Raw genomic sequence first — 23,725 nt, forward strand, 5'->3', positions numbered from 1 at the left:
TGTTTTTTCTTATGTATTGATTGGAGTTATAGGACTTGGGGGATAAAGAGGTAAAGTACCCTCCTTAACACATCACATTAAGAGTACACATGATTTATCACTATTGATGTTAACCTTTATCACCTTGCTAAGGTAGTGTTTGCCAGATTTTTCAACTGTGAAGTTATTCTTTTCCTTTGGAAGGATGTCACTATGTGCAGCTCAAATTGTAGGAGTGAGAAGTTGTGCTTCATCTCTTTAATAGTAAACTATCTTCATAAATTATTTGCAGTTCTTCTGCATGGGAGATCTTCTGTTCTGCCCCATTTGTTTGTGTATTCAGCCATTCATATTAGAATGTAGTTGTGGATGTTTTACATTTGGGGTTGTGATCCAATAGTATTTTGTTGTTTTTCCTGTTTTGATCATTGGAATTTCTTTTAGTTGACACCTCTGCCTTTTTGACATATCCTTGTTTTCCATTAGTTTCTGGCACTACAAGATGCTCCAGGATCATCTAGTATGTTCCCCTGATCTAATCCTAGAATCATCCACTTTCCCAAGGAGCCATGGGCCCTTTAATGGAAAATGACATTAGAAATCAAGAGTTGGACATTTTGAATATTGTTGCTTCTAGGCCTTTTCAGTTGCAGAGCAAGGAGATATATGTATGTAAATTAACCTGAGTAAATGCAGGTATCTATAAATAATTTATATATGTATCCATCTGTTTCTTTGTCAGCTAAATAAGAGTTCATGCTGATGTCTCCAGCTTTAATCCAGCACCACATGGATCATGCTTGTCTCCTCCCTCTGCTCATCTGTAACCTTGCACTCTAGTGTGAGAAACTTGGCTCTCATTATCTGTCATCTATTTAATTAATTGTTCAATTCCTGTGTACATGTGTAGTGGGTTCAGAACTGTTAACTCTCCATGTACACGTATAGTGGGTTCAGAATTGTTACCAGGTATGCCTATGGGAAACAGATTTAACGGCTAGAGTCCAATACTTATGTATAGTTCTTTTGCCTTTTGTCTTAACAGACTCCACTCATTTCCATATTTATTCAAGTCAGCAATCCCACCTTTTTCAATGAAGTTATTTTATACGTTTGTAATATAAAGTCTTGCTTTATATTAGTCTGCATTCTATCCTAGGATTCTTTGAGCTCCTATGATTTCTTTAAAAATCTTCAACTATTAAAGTTCTCTTTGTGCTGTAAAATTCTAGGAGTTTTGACAAATGCATATATCGTGTTGTGTGTATATGTACATAACATTATTCATATGTAAATGACATATTGTCGTGTATACTTCATTCCATATACTTATGGAATGGTTTTTCCACCCTGAAAAAAAAGGTCCTTTGTGCTTCATGTACTAAACCCTCTTACCTCTTCAAATGCCTAACAACCACTGATCTGTTTACCATCTCTATGATTTCAACTTTTCTAGAATGTCATAGAAATGGCATTATATAATAAGTATCATTTTCAGACTGATTTCTTTCATTTAGCCTTCTCTTCTTGTGTATATGATTTGATAGCTCATTCCTGTATTTTTAAACCTCTGAATATTATTTTAATGTACAAACTTAATACTTTGCTTTCTTCCAATTTTTGATGATTACGAGTAAAGCTGCTTTAAAGGATTTGTGTGCAGGGTTTTTCTGTGGACATGTTCCTAAATCAGTTGGGTAATACCTGGGAAAACAATCATTGGCAATTATATTTTTATAAGATATTTGAAAAGAGTTCTATTAGGTAATTTCAGCATTTTCCCCACAATCATGAGTATAATTAATTTAACAAGTACTCTTCTCTTGTGGAAACATGGAGCAAATTTTTTCTACTTTTGTCCAATTACTACAATTATTGTCCCAATTAATGGTCTTCACAAATTGCATGCCATCTGACACCTTGCAGCTGTTCAGATCAATGAATACTCAATCCAAGACTAAGCAAAATGTCTTAAAATATCTTAGCTAAGGATATCCATGGAAGGAGATTCCATGACTTCCCTGGGAAACATCATCTGACATCTCAAAACCACTGACTACTAGGAAATTGTCCTTGCCCCAGACTCCTCAAGCTGAATATTTATTTTCTTTTTGCTGTCCATAGTACAAGATAGCTGGTCAGTATTGGGGTGGAAAATAAAAATTCCTCATTTTGAATTGTCTTTTTTAATTGTTGCTTTTTATTTTTTTGAACTTTATTTTATTTTATTTTTTATGTGGTGCTGAGCATCGAACCTAGTGCCTCACATGTGTCAGGCAAGTACTCCGCCAGTGAGCCACAACCCCAGCCCCAACTGTTGCTTTTTAATATTGGAAATTTGTGTCTCTAAAATCGGGCTAATGGCTGAATTCATCAGATTCAAGATGAGATTTGATGTTGAAGGAGAATTGCATATTTCTCAGAGAAAATGCCAGATTTAAGCAAGAAAAATAAGAAAGAGGTGAGAGCTCTCTTTATTTGGGGCTTCTGGTCTCCAGTTACAATCTGGATGTCAAGTCCTTCAGGGATGGAGAGTGCAAAGAAGTTGGCGATTTGGGATCTTTACCCTATAAGTATTAGTGACATGAAATTAAATTCTAAAGTAGACATTCTAGACTTGAGGAGAGAATTCTGGATTATCTTTTTAATATGAATACCTCTACCACCTCCACTGATGCTATTCTAGAAGGGCAGCACCCTAGATATGTAGGTACAAAGTGACACAAAACAGGCTTGGGAGGAGTCTTGAATCTGGTATTTTTAGTGGAGTCATATGGGCAAATTACTTAGACCCTTCATGCTTTAATTTTCTCATTTATGAACAGCATAATAATTGTGTCTATATCAGAGTTTTTGTGAAATGAGTTTTGTAACAATGCTTATATAACAACAACAGCAGCACACACACACAGCAGTAGAATACAGCATAGAAGGCTTTAGAGAAGGGACCACTGAGCTCAATGTTGCAGTTATTTACAACTCATGATTTTGTGCTTCATAATTCCTTTTCCTATTTGTCGTTACATAATAAGATTTCTGGTTGAATGATGTTTGTAAGCTTTTTGACACCAGGGACCACATATTATTCATCTTTGCTGTGATAGAAAATCATCTGTCACAGAGAAGTAAGAGAAAAAAAGAGGCAGTGATCAACAATACAGCAGGGGGATCACTGTCAGGAATAACTTCACAGTAGAGGTAATATTTGTGCTTTGACAACGAATAGGTGTTTGCCTAAGTGTCAAGGAGAGACGTAGAATTGAGGACATTTCAGGCAACAGAGGCAGCAGGAATAGAAGTACAGAATCCAAAACACTATGGATGTCTGGGAAATGCAAAACTAGTTTGAGAAATTGAATTGAAAGGTAGATTTGGGGAAATCATTATCAGCTTTCAATGCCATTGTAAGGTACATGTAATACTGGAAGCAGTGAGAAGCAGTGGGTAGATTTAAGCAGAGTCATGAAATTATCATATTTCTTTCTTGGGAAGATCATTTGGCTGCAGTACAGAGCACAGATTTGGGAAGGTGTAGGACTGAATTGGACCAATGGGGCAGGAGAAATTGTGGTCTCCATGAGAAAGAACACAAGAATCCCAACCAAGCTCTGGGGGAAAGGTGGGAAATCAACACAGCATAGCCATCCATTTGGTTATAAAAGAGGAAAAGGGGACAAGTAGAAGATGATTCCTAAATTTTTGGCGTGAGACCTTGATGCATGGCGTTGTTCGTTTGTGTTCTATTCGGTTTTATATTAACTGTGTATTGACCAGGGCCTTGCATATGCTAGGCAACCTATCCTGTCTACTGCTGAGCTACATCCTAAGGTAGCTGGGATTACAGGTGTGCATCATTATGCCTGACTGAGTTGCTTTTACTGAGACTGAAAATCAGTAATATTAATACTTGTGGAATATAAGCTTTGTGGCAGGCACTTGGATGGGTATTTTTCTCTAGCTACTTTATTTCTCCAAACAATGCAGAAAATGGAGATAATATTATTCTCCTGCTATGAATAAAAACATCAAAGCCCAAAGAGGTTAAGTATCTTACTCAAGTTTCCACGGTTACATTTAAATCTAGGTCTGTTTGGTTTTAAGTTAACGTTCCCTTTCTCATAGGATATTGCCTCCAAGGAGAAGAATAGTTTTAAGTGGAAAGATAATGAGATTGGTGTGGGATATTTTTAAAAATTTACTTATTTATTCTAATTTTATTATACATATTTTATTATACAGCAGAATGCATTGTAATTCATAGTACACATATACAGCACAATTTTTCATGTGGGATATTTTAAGATGACTGAAGGACATTCATATGGAATTGTCCAATTAGTTGTTTGAAAGCCTTGCTAAGGAAAGTGGATTATGTAGGAGATAGAGATTCCAGGCTCATTGACATGTTAAGGCACAGGAACCCCTTGAGTTGGAGAACTAGGCTTTTGGGAATAGGCTTTGGGAAGTTAGAAGAAAGTTTATGAAACTCAAAAAAATGTATGTACATTTTCGAATAATTTATAAGAAGATCCATTTCCCCGCCCTAGGGAGAAGGTGCATAGTTTCTTTAGATTCTTAAAGGAGTCCATGTCTATGAAAAGATCAAGGGCCACTTGTGAAGCATCTGAAAGGAAGATGGCAAAAATTAGAACTCTAGGAAATATCAAAGGGTTAGCAGAAGAAAAAACTAGTGACAGAGGTAGAAAATTTTCATCTGAAAGTAGAATAATATCATCATAGAACAGACCACTAGACATCAGAAAGTAATTGCACAATGTTATTAGATGGAACAGGAGGAAGTTCATCTAATAACAAAAGAGTCCATCATATTTGATTGACAGGGTAGTGGTGACTTTGCTGAAGGAGTTTTGATGGAGCAGTGGGGGATGGATTTTATTTACTGTGGTTTTCAAAGGATGTTGCATAAACCTCTTGAGACAGAGATTTTTTTTTTCTCTTTTTTTCACTGTTTCTGGACCTTCATTGTATTTCTGCCACAGAGAAGTGATCAATAAATATGTTTTGAAAGCTGAACGTATGAAGAAGTGGTGGCCAGAATCATTAATAACTGCTGTTCTTTGTGGTTCTATTTCCAGGCTCCATACTTGCCTATCATTTATCTTCCCAACAACTCTGCCAGGTAAATAGTAGTTTCTACACTTCATAAATAAAGAAACTGAGTGATATTCAGATGCAAAATAAACTACCTGATACCATAGAGTTACATGCAGTGATAGATGTGAGATTATGATATTCAAACTTGTATTTGTGTGGCTTCCAACTCTCTGTTCGTACCATGAAATGAAACAGAGAGAGGGGAGTAGCTGTCTCTCAACTGTTATTCCAATTTTCCTTATCTACTTGTTCTCCTGCTTTCACTCCCTTTTGGTTTGGTCTTCATATTCACAGGCAAAACAGAGCCTTCCTAGAATTATAAAGGTTGATCAAAGTCCCAGATTATGAGATTATTCAGAAGCTAATATGTAATCCTTAGGGTTTTCTTTCTCATCTCAGCCTCACAGCTGCCTGCATTAATGCCTTCTAATGCCTTCTGATAAACACATGGCCTCCTTTTTATTCTAGATAGCACTGATTCTCAACAATAAAGAATGCATACTTAAGCAAATTAAGGAATACATACTCAACACTGAGTGCTCAACCTGGAAAGACGATTGTTTATCTCAGCCTGCTATTTCTATAAAGACAATAGTATTATAAAACCATAAGAGACAAGAGGGAATATTTTCTGCTCAACTAAGCATATCTAAAGTGTAGTAGAAATTTGGAGACAGTTTTCTGTGTTATTTTTAAAAAGGTTTCATAGAGCTATTATTTGTTTGAAGTAAAGTAACATGTAAAGGAAGAGTAATAAGAATAAAAAGGGTGTGGGCAAAAGAAAAGTATGTGGTTAATTTTGTTTTTTGACTCGGTCACAGAACTCAACTGTTGAGAATACATCTTTGAAGTTGTCTGCATGGATGCTCTGGTAGCTCTTTAGTATTTTATCCATTATGACAGGCAGACACTCTGGCAATTTACAGAAAACCTAGGTTGTCCTGGAAACCTCTTGTATTTTGTAGCCATTCATTGCTGGATGTCAACACGTGTACATTACAGAGAAAAGGTAGAGTGAATGTTATGCCTCCGGGACACAAGGGAAGTGGAGCCCTGGATTCAAATTTTTTTTTTTTTTTTTTTTTTTTAGTTTGAATGTGACTCATACAGTCTAAAACGAGGCTTTAATTGAGATATTAGATATTGACTATTACCTACCTGCTTTTCTCTATATCTTTTTTCCTTATAATTAAATAGGAACAATAATATAATCTATTTTATGGATACTTTGAGAATTATATAGATAATCCGTGTAATAAAATGGCTCTCAGCAAGCTGGTTGTCATAACTGAACTCCTTTCTTATGGGTAGGTGATAATGCAATGAGGAGCTTATATATATATATATATATATATATATATATATATATATATATATATATATATATATATTCATAGCATTCATGGAATGCTACTGCCCTGGGCCTTTCTGTTTGGTCCCAGAACATGGATTGGACTAGAGAGGAACAAGCATAGGTTTAGGTAGGACTCCCATCAGGGGCATAACAGACTGTTCCCAGCTACTTCTTAAGGATATCCTTTAGGACTATAAGTATATGGACATAGTAGAGAACAGGAGGAGAGTTACAGAAAATCTCTTTAACCACTGAGCAAGAACCATCGATCAGTCAAATTTTTGTAAACTCAGAGATTCAGCCTGTAATGATCTAGCTACATTAAAAGAAATGGACAAACTTAAGTTTAAAACAGCAATATAAAGGTGCCTATAAATGTACCCAGGAGCTTGATAGAAATGCAGAATCTCTGAGCCTATCCCCAAATTACTGTTTCAGAATCTGTATTTTAACAAGACCCCCAGGGCCTCCTATACACAGTGAAGTTTGAGAAGTGCTGTTACAGACTATTAGATGAGATTGACCAGGAGGTTGGAAAGGGGTTGGCACCAGAGGGGCTGGTGAAATATACATCACCCCCATACATATGTAGAATCAGAATCTGTGATAGTGAAGGCTTAGGAACGTGCATCCTGTCTACAGCCATATCACCTTGGACATGCCTGATCTTGTCTGATCTTGGAAGCTAATCAGGGTCAGATATAGTCAGTATTTGGATAGGAGGAATCTGCAGCTTAATTGCTCAGGGAATTTTTACGAACACTAAAACTTGAGGACCAAAGGTAAGAGATAAAAAATGTTCAAGGGAAGTGCAATATGCTCTATGAACACCAGCTGTCACTATTCTACAACTTAAAAATAACCCTCAGAGCTAATAGGGAGGAGAATTATTAAAAGAACCTTTTCTAAATTTAAAGTGGAAAGATCTAGGGAAAATGAATTCTGATTAAACAGATTTGGATTATCAGGAGCTTTCATTAAAGATCTCTAGGATACATAAATGGGTTATAAAAAGTAATGGTTAGAGACTTAGAAATTGAGGGTATATGTGAATAAGCTTATTTCACAATAGTAATGTTTCACTACTTGGAAGAATAAAGTGAATAGTTTTGTGGCTTAACCCCAAACTGGACTCTAAAGAGTTTGAAAGTATATAAGGCGTATCAGAGAATATCTTCATTTTGCTGGCTTTAGGTCTTTGTGTTAGTTTTATTCTGTTTGCCAGAGATTTAATGTTCATCTGTAGCTCAGACATTGAACATTTTTTGTAGTGTTCACATGAACTTTTTCTTTATTTGTAGACACTGCACATACTGGGAGACTTGGATCCAAGTTCTGGCTTTTCCATGTAACTCCATGTGAATCATAGTGATAACTCCTTAATCAGAGCTTTAAAATGTACATAGAAATATCCACCTAAAGGTTGTCATGTGGAGGATCCAGATAGTAAAATAAATCTGAAATGACGGATCAAATATGAAGCATTAATTAAATGCAAAGTATTTGAATGTTTACAACATTGGGACCTTTCTTCAATATTTGATCTTTGGAACCTCACCAAGTACCATTATAATACATAAAAATGACTCCAGCTAGGTCTTTTGTTCCACTCCAAATCAGACTGCCTGATAAAAGACAGGACAACCAATTACATTTCAGTTTCAGATAAGTGATGAATAATTTTAAAGTATAAATATATTCCAAACATTGCAACCTGGCAAATGTAACCAGGTTAAGTCCAAGACCAACTGAGAACGCAGTTCACGTTCATGCTTCTATGTATCAACCTCATCTAGTTGCTCACATCTTCTATTTTGCCTGATATGAAGATGTCTGACTTAAATATGAGAATATATGCCTAAAAATATCTTTGGAAAAATATTGCCATCTGAAAGCTTACCTCTTCAAAAAAATTCACCCTTTCTAACTAGAAACAGCACAGACTTATCTTTAAAGATTGCTTAGAAGGAAATAGGGCCTCTGAACTTACTTCCCTTGGGGATTTTTTTGTTGTCTGTTATTACATTATGTTGACTTTTTTCTACGCATTTATATTTCTTTCTGTCTCACAGGTTGTGGGAATAAGAGGTAAAAAGTAAAGCTCCTCAACGAAACAACTCTAAAGCCACACTAATGTTGGTGTTATGAACAATTTTAGTACATTTCTGGCATAGTCTTTTAAATTATATTTCATGTGGCAAATAATGCTATTAAAATATATAGACTTTACATGGAGAGAGTCTACACTCAAGTAATTGAGAAGATAGGGAGAAGGAAAGGTGGAGGTTTGACATATGTTAAGTGGAGAGAGTCATCCTGGGGAGCAGCTTGCAGTATCAAAGTACTTGAGGACAATTGACTAAATGGGAGTATAAGGACAATAAAATAAATCTGTAATTACGCTTTCATGGGCATGCCCTGAAGCAGGGTAAAAGATCACACGAAGAATTCTGATGTAGGCTGCAGTGAATGGGCAAGTCTAACTGTGGGGCCTTGGAAAAAAGACTGAAGAAAAATGTTACCTTCGGGCTTACCTGGCTCTGAACGCTAGGTGTCGATAGAGGTATGTAGAACTTGTGGTTGTGCTGATTAGTAGAAGACTAGTGAGATGAGGTTTTGTTTCCTGCTGTTAATACAGAGTCCTTCAATTTATGGTAGAATGTTCTTTCAGCTGTGATCTTATGAATCCTCAATAGAGACAGCAACTATTTCAGATTCATATCTTGGGATTTTTCTTCTTCATTTTTTTTCTCTTTCATTCTGGGACTGATTATTTCACATTTCTGCAAAGGATTTAATTAGTCTCATCAGACACCCAAACTTAATACCTATGTCCAAATTTAGATCCAGAGAGGGAGAAATTGTTTAATTGGCAGTTGGGGCCATTAGAAAGAACTAGGAGAGTACAGGGACACTGCACAGAAGTGATATGAACCAAGTATGAGGATAAGGATATATTTATTCCTGGGCTATGTGCATGCTTGTCACTAAGAACATTTGCTAATCAACTGACAAATTGCAGTGGGAATATCCCCTGGAACACTGAAGGCCCAGGTGCCTGTAGCAGAGCAGATATTTTACCAGTCCACAGAAGTATCAATGATTATATACTACTCTTTGGTAGAAAATTACTATCTTCTGTATGATTTGATAATATTCCTTGGGAACAGTAACACATGTTTATTAACTGCTTAAAGAATCTTTTAACTGTTTTTCAAAATTTATTTTTTTTAAAAATCAAGTTCTTGGAGCAGTTATAGGTTTTCTCTCTTTTAATTTTCTATTCATGTTTTTGAGTTCTAAGGAAATTATGTGCATATCGAATGATCTTCAAAACCTTTTTTCCTATTGTTTTGGGCATCATCTGCACTCCCTCTTATATTTCTGCCCTTTCTTTTGCATAAGTAAAGCAGAATGATTTAGTTAGAATTTGCAGGTGAAAACTATCAAGTCTATATGCTCAACAGTAATCATGGATACAAATTAATTCTCATGCTGCAATTTGTATCCTTTTTTTTTTTTTTTACCTTTACTTGTTTGGCTTCATCTTCAGCAGTCTTCTATCATTACCCACCCTTAGCTAAACTGATTGTACTCATTCCAACTTGAGCTTTTCTTACTATATCACCAGCTGGTACATCCTTTTCTCCTCCTTTACTCACAAAAATGTGACTGTTTCAAAATTCAGCTCCAAATAATATTCTCTACAAAGCTATCTCTGGGTAATTCATACAAATCTCCTGCTGTCTGAAAGTTGTTTACAGTTATTTCTTGGTATCCTTGGAGGAGTGGTTCCAGGACTTCTGTGGATATCATGGACAGGGACATTCAAGTCCTTTATATAAAATGGTGTGTAGTATTTTCATATAAACCTTTATACATCCTCCTGCACACTTTAACTCATTCCTGATTACTTATACTGTCTAGGACAATGCAAATACTACGTAAATTTTTTTCTACTATAATGCTCATGAAATAATGATGAGAAAAAGGGGGTGGTATTTCCATCCACAGTTGAATTCAAAGATGTGGAACCCATGTGTAAGGAGAGCCAAATGCAATATTCATTTTATTTCATTATTATAACAGTCTTAATTGCTTCGTAGTTGACTTGCATATATATGCAAACATGCACAACTAACTAGATTATATACAATCTTTTTGAGGGTAGGAACTGTACCCCAGTGACAACTAGAAATTTGTTTTGTAGTGTATATACATTCTCATCTCTGTGATTCCAGAGCCTACAATCTAGTAGGTGTTCTATAAATGTTTGTTGAGTCAACTGAGGAATAGATTTAGACTACTTTGCTGAAGGCCTAGATTGTTGATGATGTTAGATTGTGACAACTAAACTAGTGTGAAAAGCCTGACAATCATCAGCATAAACCTTGCAAAACCTAGCGCAAACCTTGTCCTTCCCTGACATTTTTCCTAGAATAGTACAATGCTTATTTTCTCCTCCAAGTCCTGATTTCTCTTCCTGATACTGAATTACTAAAGCATCTTATCATATCTACGTTGTTCAAGTATCTTGGAATTATATCTAATGAATGGGGTTAATAATAGTGGTTACATAATTAGAGTTGTGATGATAAAATGACTTAATGTACATAAAATACTTAGAACTTTTCTGGGCATATAATAAATGATCAGTTAGTGTTTATTATTAGTAGTACTGGTATGATGATAACATTGCTCATTGTTTCTTTTGAGTAGAGCCTTTCTCACCAACTGTATTCTAAACCTTTCAGGGGCAGGGAAATTCTTTTTAACATAGATAGAATCTGTAATGATATACATTTTCATCCCCAGTATATGTAATTTGTGTTTTCTCTCCCCACCCCTAATCATGCCAAATAGGAATTTATTACTTTCATGATTCTCCTTGTAGTATTGATTTTTGGTTTCATTGATTTCTTACATTTTTTTCTTATTGATATCTGCTCTCTATTATTTCCTTCTTCTACTTGCTTTGGGTTTAAAATTTCTATTCTTTTTGTAAGCTTTTAAGGTAGAAACTTAGATAATTTATTTGAGAACTTTCTTTTTTTCTAATGTAAGAATTTGCTATAATTTCTACTTGAAATTCTTCTTTGGCTGCATCCCCTACTTTGGGAGGGGGGTACCAGGAATTGAACCCAGGGACATTTAACCACTGAGCCACATCCACAGGTTTTATTTTTATTTGTGTATTTCTTTATTTTTTATTTTGAGGCAGGATCTCCCTAAGTTGGCTAGAGCTTTACTAAGTTGCTGAAGCTGTCCCTGAACTTGAGATCCTCCCCCCTCAGCCACCCAAGTTGCTGGGATTATAGTGTGTGCCATCATGCCCAGACTCCCCTATGTTTTTGATATGTTAACTTTTCATTTTCAAATAATGTTATTTTCAATTTTCTCTTCTCATTTCTTCTTTATTCAAGAATTATATAGAAGTGTGTTATTTTTTTCAAATATTTGGAGATTTTTCTAGATATCTCTCAATTTTTAGTTTAATACTTTTGTTGACAGAGAATATACTTTATATAATCTTCTAAACTTATTAGGACTTATGGTACTGAATATGATGAATGTTCAGTATGTTCTTAAAAAGTTTATGTTGGACAGAGTTCCTTAAATGTCATTTAGGTCAAATTAGTTCCAAGTGTTGTTCCAGTCTTCTGTATCCTTCAGAGGTGCGACTCCTTATTGCATTATTGAGAGAGGAGAATCAATCTTTAACCACAGTAGTCCCCTATTATACAGAGGGGATATGCTCGAAAAACCATAGTAAATGCCTAAAACTGCAGATAGTATCAAATTCTACATATAACTCTTTTCTTTTCAGTTAAAGGAGGCACATTAAGACTTTTCTTTGACATATCCACATTGCCAGAATCACTACTCTTGGGGGTCATTATCAGGTAAAAATAAGGCTTACTTGAATACAAGTACATTATGGTCAGTCTTATAACCAAGATGGCCATTAAGTGCCAATAGGTGGGTGGCATATACAGTGTGAATACACTGGATGAAGTGGGACAGTGTGTGATTTCATTATGTCTCTCAGAGTGGCACACAATTGAAAATCCATGATTGTTTATTTCTGAAATTTTCCATTTAATATTTTTAGAACATGGCTGACTATGTGTAGCTAAAACTGCAGAGAACAAAACTGTGGATAAAGGGGAAACTTCTATATAATGGAATATTTGTTTATGTCTCTCTTCAGTTCTCTCAGTTTTATATCCTCTATTCTGAATTTATTTTAGTAGGCATTATATTAGTTTGCTCAGGCGACCATAACAAATTAATATAGACTGGGTAGCTTAAATAACATAAATGTATTTCCTTAGAGGTCTGGAGGATGGCAAGTCCAGGATCACAGTGCCACATTCACTGACAGTCAGTTTCTGGTGAAGGCTCTTTTCCTCTTTTGTATGTGGCTGTCTTCTCAATGTGCCCTCACATGGCACAGAGAGACAGATGTTGTATCTCTTCCTTTTTTATGAGGTTACCAGTTTTACTTGAACAGAGTTCAATCCTTATGACCTTATTTAACCTTAATTACTTTCTTAAACTCCCTATCTAATACAGTCACACACACAGGGGACAGATTTTCAACATGAGTTTTTGTGGTGACATAATTTGGTTTATAGCAGGTACAGAAATAGAATTATTGTCTTTTTGATGAATTAAATGCTTTATCACAATGAAACATCCCTCATAATTTATGATAACATTATTTGTTTTGTTATCCTTTGCCTAATATTTTTTTAAATTTTTATTGTTGGTTGTTCAAAACATTACATAGTTCTTGATATATCATATTTCACACTTTGATTCAAGTGGGTTATGAACTCCCATTTTTACCCCGTATACAGATTGCAGAATCACATCGAGCCACTCAAATTTTCTCTTGGTAAATATTAGTGTGGTTATCTATGTTTCCATCCTTTACTTTTATTTCTTGTAGTAACTTTTCCTTTGACCCAATGTTGCAATCTCTGTATTTTAATTAGAATCTTTAGATTACTTAATGTCATACAGATAGTTGGATTTAAATCTACCAATGTGCTATTTGTTTTCTATTTGTCTCACCTCTTCTTTGTTACTTTTTCCTGTTTCCCTTCTTTTACTTGGGATTAATAGACTACCTTTATAATTGCATTTAATTTATATAGTTGGTTAATACTTCCTTGTTTTTCTTTCATTGACTTCTTTTGAGTTGACAACACACGTCTTTAACTTAACCCAGTTGGCCTTCAAATAATATTATATATCTTCATATATAGTATAAGAACTTTACATTAAGATTTAATTGCTTTTATCTTTGGTGCTATTCTATTATAAACCCCACACTACATTTTTCTAATTTTGCTTCCAACAGTCATATGTATTTTTAAAAATAAGAAAATTACTTAAAAAATCTTTTTAATGTTCTCTTGTATGTTTATTGGTGTGGTATTCCTCAGTCTCTTCCATCCGGTGTCATCTCAGCTCTACCCAAGGAACTTCCTTTACGTTATTGGAGGGCAGTTCTTTTGGCAATTAATTCTCTTCATTTGTTCATTCAAAGATGTACATTCATTCTTCACTTTTTGTTATGGTTTGAATATGAGGTATCCCTCAAAAGCTCACATGTGAGATAATGTCAGGTCAGAGAAGAAATGATTGGGCTATATCCTTCACCTAATCAGTGAATTAATCTCTGGTGGGATTAACTGAGTGGTAACTGGAGGCAGGTGGGGTGTGACTGGAGGAAGTGGTTCATTGGGGGCGTGGCTATGGGGTATATATTTTGTATCTGGCACTGCAGTCTTTCTCTCTGTTTTTTGATCATCCACTGAACTGGTTCCTCTTTCTGAACTCTTCTACCATGGTATCTTGCCTCACCTTGAGCTCAAGGAATGGAGCCAGCCACTTATGGACTGAGACCTTTGAAACCATGAGCCCTTTATAACCTTTCCTCCTCTCAGTTGTTCTGGTAGGGTCTTTCAGTCATAGCAGTGAAAAAGCTGACTAAAACACTTTTGAAAGCTGTTTCCTCAAAAAATTCTAAAGAGTTGTAGATAGACCTTTTTTTTTTCCTTTCAATATATTTGACTTACATAGTTTATAATGAGTTGTTGTCAGTTTTCCTTTAAATAGCTCTGTATGTAGTGTACCACAGTGAATCTTATTTTCCTGGATAATTTTAAGATTTTATCATCAGTTTTCTGCAATATGAAATGTAGTATCTTGGAATACAGTGTCCTCCTGAGGCTTCTAACTTGATACACTATGTATTTGTTTGCTGTTGTTTTCATTCTGACCTATTCCTAGCTCCAGGGATTTTTCCAACTATTCCTTTCTTGAGGTTCTTTCCTTAGCTTGGGCCATTTCCTCTCCCATGTGCACAGCTCAGCACTCAGCCAGCAGTCTCATGAGGATCCCATGGCAGAACTCTGGAGTTCTTTGTGTAGCTCCTTCCTCTGTGATTCTGTGCCCTACAAATTTTACCTTTCTGTGCTTCCCTGAATTCTAGGCTTTTCAACTCAGAAAGACTGACTATGGGTTGTTGCCTGGAAACGGCCTTCAGGAAGTAAGCAGGTGCATATTTATTTAGCGTTTGTCACCCGTTTTCTTTTTCTCAGAGATTACAGTTTTGCAATCTCTTAATGTTTATAAACCACCATTTACTGTATTTTGTCTGATCTTCTAGTTGTTTATAATGTCAGGGAATGTAACAGTGCTCAATCCATCCTTCCTTCACTCCAGTTGGACTTAAAACAGGAATATATATGGAAATGGAGATTGATGTGCTGTTAGGTGACTCCTAATTCCTGACATCTTCTAAAAAGCAAATGAGCAACCCAGAGTTTATGATAAAAAATATTAGCCAATAAATTAACAAGATTTGAGCACATATGAATATTCTAGTAATTCCCAGATAATGATAAAAGCATCACAAAGATCTGCTGAATTAGAAAGCTATTTGAACTGTGCTCAGTTGTGATGGAATAATACCATGAAATGCAGAGTTCTTTTCTTCTCCAGTCTATGAAAAGTCTTAGCAGTTTACAAAGTATTGCTGTCATTATTTTATATGCAGTCATTGAAATTCAGAGAAGTCATTATATTTCTCTCTGGCAGAAGGTTGGCAGGAAAGGCCAAAGTACATCTTATGCCAACTGCCTTAATGGTTTGTATAGTGGTAGCAGTAAATGAAAGAAGTAGTACAGGTAAATGAAAGGTAACTTTAATCTTCTGACTTCAAATTAGAAGATTATATGTTTCAATTCCTAATAGACAAATATATATTACTGCCTTTCAAATCATTTTTATTTAGAAATTTTTTTCCTAGAATTTTGCTTTCATTCTGACAAAGATCCCCAGAGATTCATTGATGAATTTAGTATCAAAATCCCTATTAAAGAGTGCAGCATTTTTTATTAACACACTGATACCATTCAGAAATGGTATAAATGTAAACACACATGAATATATGCATTTAACTTAAAACTCTGTAATGGATAATAATCTTAATGTCTATTATTTTTCAAGATGTCTTGAATTTTCAAATAAAATTATTCTGCTCTTAAATATTTTTTTTGAGCTATGAAATGTACATTCACTGCTTTTTCAGAGTTTGCTGTGGGTTTCCAGTGTTATATGGAAAAAAATATTGGAAAGATTTTTCTCTTGTGTGGCAGTTTCAAGTATCTTTTATCAATCTTCTAAATCTTCAGTTAATATATCTTAGTGTTAAACAAGTTTAAAAAATGTTCTACAGAAAAATATCTCAGGATTAATAGAAAAAAAATTTATATTGGCCAATTGTAAATTTTAACCATGGTTCTTAATAATTTTCTCTTTAACATGAATTTTTAAATACCAATTATAATGAATCTGCTTCTCTAAATCAAATAAATGGTTAAAGCCAAATGATCCAATTACAGGTTTATTTTAAAAATGAATGAATAGGGAAAGCCTTTAGCTCCTTAAGTTGCTATTGTTCCTTTTACAGAATTTCAGGAAAGTAATCAATCTTCCTTTGATTAGGCGGTACCTTGTCTTCTCTTTCTATCAGATTTCATGAGACTTAATTTACTAGGGAAAAATTAGAAAGCTATGGGTGCAGTGAGAGATAACAGCTCAGGATTTTCAAGGGATTTGAGGATGGAGAAGCAGAAATGACTTAGCTGGCTACTGCACTCTAAATTCCATTGTGTAGACTGTGCTTCCACACCTTAACATGAGCAGGTACTGATGGTTAAGCATTGGCTTCTGATCCTGCTCACTGGTAAAGGTGATGATATTCTAGTTTGTGTCATAAAAACAAAAACTCACAAGCAGAAAGAACAGTGAGATTTTCAATGGACTTTGTACTGATTTCTCTCTCTCATTACTTTAATGCCTATCAGAAATGCAGTCAGATGACGTAATGTGAAACAATAGATGTGTCATTGAAGCAAACCACATGACCAAGTCCTGTGGATTTTGGGGACAGCTCTGCATATATTACATAAATTATTTGTTCTTTTTAATTTATTGTAAGCTTACATTTTCTTATGTACTATTACTCTCATTAGGGAGAATACTATAAGCTGAATTACAAAAGGTTGTTGATGTTTTAATGTATACTTTCAAAAAGTTTTTTTTTTTCAGATGAAACTATTTCTGATGAAAGTTTTACATAAAATTAAGGTAAAATATTTTCATATTTCCTGACTATCAATATATAATCCACTTCAAATAAGTGGTTAACTAATTGATTTACCACAAAATGTTTTATTTAATACCTGTTATATCCTCAGCATTTTTCTGTAGACTATAGAAGTACAGAGAAGTATGAGTATTTACAAAGTCAATGAAGAGAGTCACTTAAGTGGAAAATATTGTTAGCATTGTGTTTTTCCTTACCGCTGTGAAGGAAGAGAATTTAACTTTTTTTAAGTTTCTTTCCTTAATCATACCTAAATCTAGTTCTGGTATCAGCCATTTATCAGGATGACAATATAGTAATTTGATTAGTCTGGTAATCAGAGTTAATATTTTTATGACTATGTAATTACTTATGGAAGAACTAGGTGCTGTACCATGGTCTTTTTTTTTCCTTGAGCAATGTCTTATTCTGTGTGAAGCTAATAGGCATTTAGTTTTATTGTTGTTTTTACCTTAAGTTTTCTATGATTTCCATCACACTACCATAGACCAAATTCTCCCTTAATTGTGAAAATTTCTTCTCAAAAGAAGAATTTGGGGCACATTAAGCATTTTTTCATCTTCATCTTGAAGAAATTTCTCCTGACACCTTTGATTTACTCCAATCTTTGACCAGTTGTTCTCTGGTCCTAATGCACAATCCTGAGATCTTTTCAAGAGTCCTTTGTTCTGTATGTCATATCCTTATTTCCTGAATTCTAGATCTTTCTCCTTCTTAATTTACTGTCCCGTGTTGGAGCACATTCTCTATTAGCTTCTTAAAATGTTTGTGTCGGAAGTAAAAATTTTGATATTTAGGTACTTCTGAAAATGTTCTATTCTTCTTTCATGTATGAGTATGATCTTTACTGCATGTAGAATTCTAGATTGAAAACAGTTTTTCCTAAAAATTTTGAAAGCATACTTCCATTGTTTTCTGATTTCATTATTGGGATCAGCAAGACTCTGCCGTAGTGATTCTTGAAACTTTGTTGGAGATTTCCTTTTCCCTCCCCTCTGGACTCTTACTGGACTGTCGGGTCCTTTCCTCCCTGTGTTGTACTTTCACAGTGATAGCACTGGGTGGGCCTGATTTCATTCATTATGATTTGCAGTCCCCAGACACTTTCAATCTAGAAAGTCGTGTCCTTCAACCCTGGAAATTTTTTTTTTGGATTCTTTTTTTTTATGTCACTCTTCTTTCCATTTTCTCTTTGTTCTCTCTGAACTCCTATTATTAAAATGTTGAGACTTATTTTGTTCTAATTTTACTATTTTCTTTCCTGTTTTGCAGACATTTGCCTGTGTGTCCTTTTACGCTGCTTTCTGTATGCTGAATAAAGCAACTTTTCTTCATTAGCTTTGCTTAAGGATTCTACATAAATATCTTTATACACAACACACAGAAATACAAATAATAAATGTGAAATATCAACAAACATATGAAATATTTCTTTTTGGATATTCAAAGAAATAGAAATTAATCTAAAATATTATTTCTTATCCTGATGATTAAGATTTAAGAGAATCATAAAGCTAAGCTCTGGTAAGGGTAGAGGAAAATCAATATATTCACATACACAGCTGATATAAGACTTCAACGGAGAGTAATTTTGTGATGGGCATTTGTTTTAATTAGTTATACATGGCAGTACAATACATTCATGCACTTTGATATATCATACATAGATGGGATATAATTTCTCATTTTTCTGAGTGTACATGTTGTAGAATCATATTGGTCATGCAATCACATATATACATAAATTTTGAGTTCTCTTCAGAGAAAGAGAGCAGGGTGGGGTTGGGGGGAAAGCTCTAGTTAGTTATTTCTTCCTGTGCTGCATCTCTCTCCCAGCAGCATCCTCTATATGCTGAACCAGAGGGCAAAAGAGCTTGGAAGAGTCATGCCCTAAGATGGAGAACAGAGCCGGGCACAGGCATGGGAGAGCACAGACTGGCAGGAGTCAGGCACACTGAATACATTCTGTGAAATCAAGATCATGAATATTAGTTTATTATGCCACCTACCTCTGACATGCTCCTATATACATGTACTTTCTCCCTACTGTTTTCAGTGCATTGTGTTAATCTGTGTTTGCCTATGCATATCTGAGATTATTGAGTGCATGTCCTAGTCATGAGAAAAGCAAGCGTGCACATTTTAAGACCATGTGCAAAATGACAGTGAACCCTCCTGTTTTCCATTGGCACTTTACGTTTACATAATACCCAAACATCTGGTTGTTCCCATTAGTCCAGGCATGAGGTTCATCTGGTTGATTGCTTGGCATTTTTACAGAAAACAGCTGGCTGCTTCAATGGACCTTTGATTATGGCTGAATTGACTGGATGTTTGGTATCATATACAATGATTATTTGACTGCCTGAAGATGAAACATAGCCAATGACAGAGAAGGCCAATAACAAATCTATGAAATGAAACTTTTATTTGGAATTTCACTGGAAAAGATAATTATTTCTTTCCAAGATGGACTATCAGAAGCATTTAGACCTGGATAACTTCATTTCTGGCTTCCTTCCTTCCTGTTTCAGGTGTCTGTAATCAGGTGTCCCCCAAATCCTCAAGCTGCCCATGGCCACTCACTCTGAAGGCACCTGGCTCCTGAGTCATCTCTCTCAATATTTTAGCTTTTATATAGCTCTCCTCTTTTGCCTCTCTAAGAAAATCACATTTGTCCTGTCATTCAGAGATCTGCTCTCTTCTGCACTTTCAGCTGATCTCTGAATCTAATTCTTATGAAGATGTTCGTGGATGATATCATTAATACTTTTCACTTTTCCATATGTGGATGTGTTCTCAACTGAGAATTTAATTTAGGCATACTTGGCAAATTTTTATTTGGTGCTTTCCAAAAGCGTGTTTCTTAAATACCAAGGAATGTCCTGTGAGGAGGAGCCAGGTTAGATGAATTTTTGGCAGAGAGCTTTGGGCCATGGTTTTAGCCACCTAGAGCTGTCTCCCAGTCCTACTGAATTTCTATGGAAAGCAGGAGAATGTTACCTAAGTTTTATGGCATGTATGTATGAGGTAGTGGCCGTGGGGTGAGGACTGTACATTCTGGAAAATAAGCAAAAATGATTGAGAATCTCTCTAAAGCAGAATGCAAGGGAGATTTTTTTTTTTTTTTTTTTTGCTGCATCCAAGTTTCTTGTATTATCTAATTTGTGAAGGACTCTAATACCAACTGAGGTATTTGAAGAATGATGGCTGAATCCAGAAAAAGCCATGGCAGAAGCCAGAAGGAATGGAATTTGCTAGAAGTGGGTCTGAGATGCCACTGGAAGACCCAGCATTATTGGAAAGGAGTTTATGAGGTGTTGGGGAGTGCAGAGGGGATGGTTGAAGAATTGAGGACCTGTCAGTACAAGTGGATGTGTAAGCCAGGAGCATTTAAATTATTTATTTAAATGGATTTTCATTTTAATGCCCATGTGTTAAAGTCTGAGAAAATTCAGATCTGGCTATAACATATTTGCCTTTTATCAGAGCCTTTGGGTGATTTATATCCAAAAGTAGATTGATAGGGGCAGTTTCAGATCACCCTAATAGTAAACTGGTGAAAGAAAAATATTTTAAGGCAACCCTTTAAATATTCTTCAAATATTACTTCATAAATTTGCTTCTTACCCTCTTGATTTTATTTTTGAACCATGAGGACTTAAAATCTTACTAAATGACTACTGGCAGAGGCTTGGATTCTTGTGGGGAAGAGAAGGGCATGAAATCTGAATATATCTTTGAAATCTAAGTAGATCTTTATTAGCTCTCACTGGCAATAACTGCAATGGAAATTGTTTTAGTTTATATAAATAAATAAACCTTCTGTTAAATAATGATTTTATTGATTGCTATTTCTGTATGTATAATTAACTCACTTAACAAAAATTTGCTCTGTGCCTATTTATCCTTCGTACTATGGGGGTCAGGCTAAACTTTGGTGAATTCAGCAGGTTTAAATCTAATGTTGGTAAATCAGGCTTATGTTGCTTTATTGTGGAGCTGAGATACCCACTGAAAAATATGAGACCAGACCATCATATTTATAAACCAAGAAAAGATAAGTTCTCCCTAAGAAGGATTACACTTTATATTGTCAGAAAGTACTTCTCTGTTCCCAAGATGTGGATAAATGAGTGCATCTCAGTGTGTGTGTGTGTGTGTGTGTGTGTGTGTGTAGTATTGCTGGTTTCTGTATTCACCAGCTATAGCTGAAGAAAGATTTCAGAAATGCAAACATCAAATATATAGGTTTCATCTGTAGAAAAGAATTCCAGCTTTTATTTAAATCACCAAATTGCAGTCAGCTGCTGGGAGAAAAATAAATGCCAAGATCCTGTTTACAAGGCACCTAGAGTTCACTCATCAGATGGTTTTGCTTAAGATGTAGTTTCTCTTCATGCTGATATTTCTGTAAGACATTTTTTTGTGTGTGAATCAGTGATTAATCAACAGTCCCAAGTATTCCCCTTCTTGTGCTTTCATAGTACTTTTATAGTGACACTTTTGATTTTTGACAATCTTTACTTACTCCTTTACAACTTTCTACAATTTGTAGGATGGCATTGTATAATAGGCAAATTATGGTGTGTGTGTTGGGGGTGGGGTTTCCACTTCTAATTCAGAGGTTTTTCTGTTCATCTCCCACTTCTGCTGGCAAAGAGCTGATATTAAAACTTTGCCCTCTGTTATGGTTCAGATGTGAGGTTTCCACCAAAAGCTCATGTATGAGACAATAGAAGAAGATTTAGAAGTGAAGTGATTGAGTTATGAGAGTCTTAACCCAATCAGTGAATTAATCCCTTAGTAGGTATTAGCTGGGTGGTAACTGCAGCCAGATGGGGTGTGGCTGGAGAAGGTGGGTCATTTGGGGCATGCCTTTGGAGTACATATTTTGTCCCTGCTGAGTGAAATCAATCCCCCTGCCTCTCCTAGTGCTATATCTGCTTTTCTCAGCTACACACTTCAGCCATAATGTCTGCCTCACATCAGGCCCTAATAAATGGATTTGGCCATCTCTTGACTAAGACCTGTGAAACTGAGCTCCCAAGTGAAATTTTCCTCTTTTAAAATTGTTCTTGTCAGGTCTTTTAAAGGCAGACTAAAACACTGACCAAGCTATTAAGTATTTAGGTTTATAATGGCCTTGTTTTTTCTATCTTGTCTACGCTGGAGGGACAGTGTATTAGAATGTCTATTCCTTTTAGCTATCTTGACATGCCTAGAATTACTAGATGATAAATCATCTCATGCCAAGATAATATCTTGCCCTATGGGAAGTATGCTATATAGGACAAGGTGGGCCTCACCATACCAAAGGTGAAGGAGACAGGCTATCTGTTCACCTCAGGTCACAACTTTTCCATGTCTTTGTGTGGGGAGTATGCAGAAAAGCTGGTCTTCCTAAGCTACACTGCATCTGTGATGCTTCCACTGCTGAAAGCACTAATTGAAAATATTTTTGACTGTTCCCTCAATGGCAGTTTTTTATTCCTCCCTGGGTTTGGATTTAAACTCATTATCCTCATTGTCTAAAACTAAGAGCCCCTGGTACCTGTTGCCATAAAAGGAAAAAACCCACCTGTGCATACTCACTGCATTAAAAATATGTTTTCTACAAAAGCAAAACTACTCAAAATATTTAAATCCATTGGTATTTTCAATGTTGAAAAAAAATCCCATTATGCAACTATAATTGCACATTGCTGCATATTTATTGCTTTTAGTCATCTTCTCTAAAGCTGATATGGATCATTCAGGATCAAAGATGAAGTATCTGCCTCCTCTCCAGCTGAGGAAAAAATGTCATTGAATGAAATGGAAAGCAAGCCCCAATTCATCATCCTTCTTGGCTCCTTTCCTTTGGTAGAGAGTTCTAGGAGAAAGGAAGGACAAACCTCATCCCCTCATGGAGTATTCCCATAACTTCCTTTACTCGAATTACTGAACATTAACTGACATAAATCTATTTGTTCATTAAGGAAAATTGTATTTATTTTAAAAGCCCATTTGGTTTTTTCCTTGTGTTTTTCTTTATGAAGATAGTGAGAGAGAAAATTCCATCTTCTTTTTTTAGTTTGAGTATTTCAAAGAACACTGTGTAAAACATCATTACGCGGTTGCTTGTGACTTTGCACAGAACTGAGTGATGTTTATTCTTGAGGATGTATTATGCAAATATTTAGTTACAATTTTCACGTACTTGTCTCTTTTGGCTCTCATCTCTTGACTGCATGTGTATTTTTTTAGACTTGAATTAGGTAACAAAATGTCAACTCATTTTTGCTACAAGTGTTTCCTAGTATTTTTAATAAGTGATTTTGTTTATATAATGCTTTTAAAACCTTTATTATCTTCTTTGGGTCTCAGCTCCATATATAGTAAATGTTCAACAGGGACCCTTGCCTCCCAGTTGAGAGGCAATGTTTATGTCTGTTGAAATGTTTAGCGTGAAAGGCCCTAAACATTTCTTTTGGGGGGGCCCTTGGGGAACCATTTAGTGAACATGCACCATCACATTCAAATCTCTGCTCAGTCACTAGAAGTGTCATTGGCTTTGACATCGCACTCATAAAAAGTCATGCTCCATC

The sequence above is a fragment of the Urocitellus parryii genome, chromosome 1 (genome assembly GCF_045843805.1).
Source record: "Urocitellus parryii isolate mUroPar1 chromosome 1, mUroPar1.hap1, whole genome shotgun sequence".
In the NCBI taxonomy this organism is placed as follows: Eukaryota; Metazoa; Chordata; class Mammalia; order Rodentia; family Sciuridae; genus Urocitellus; species Urocitellus parryii.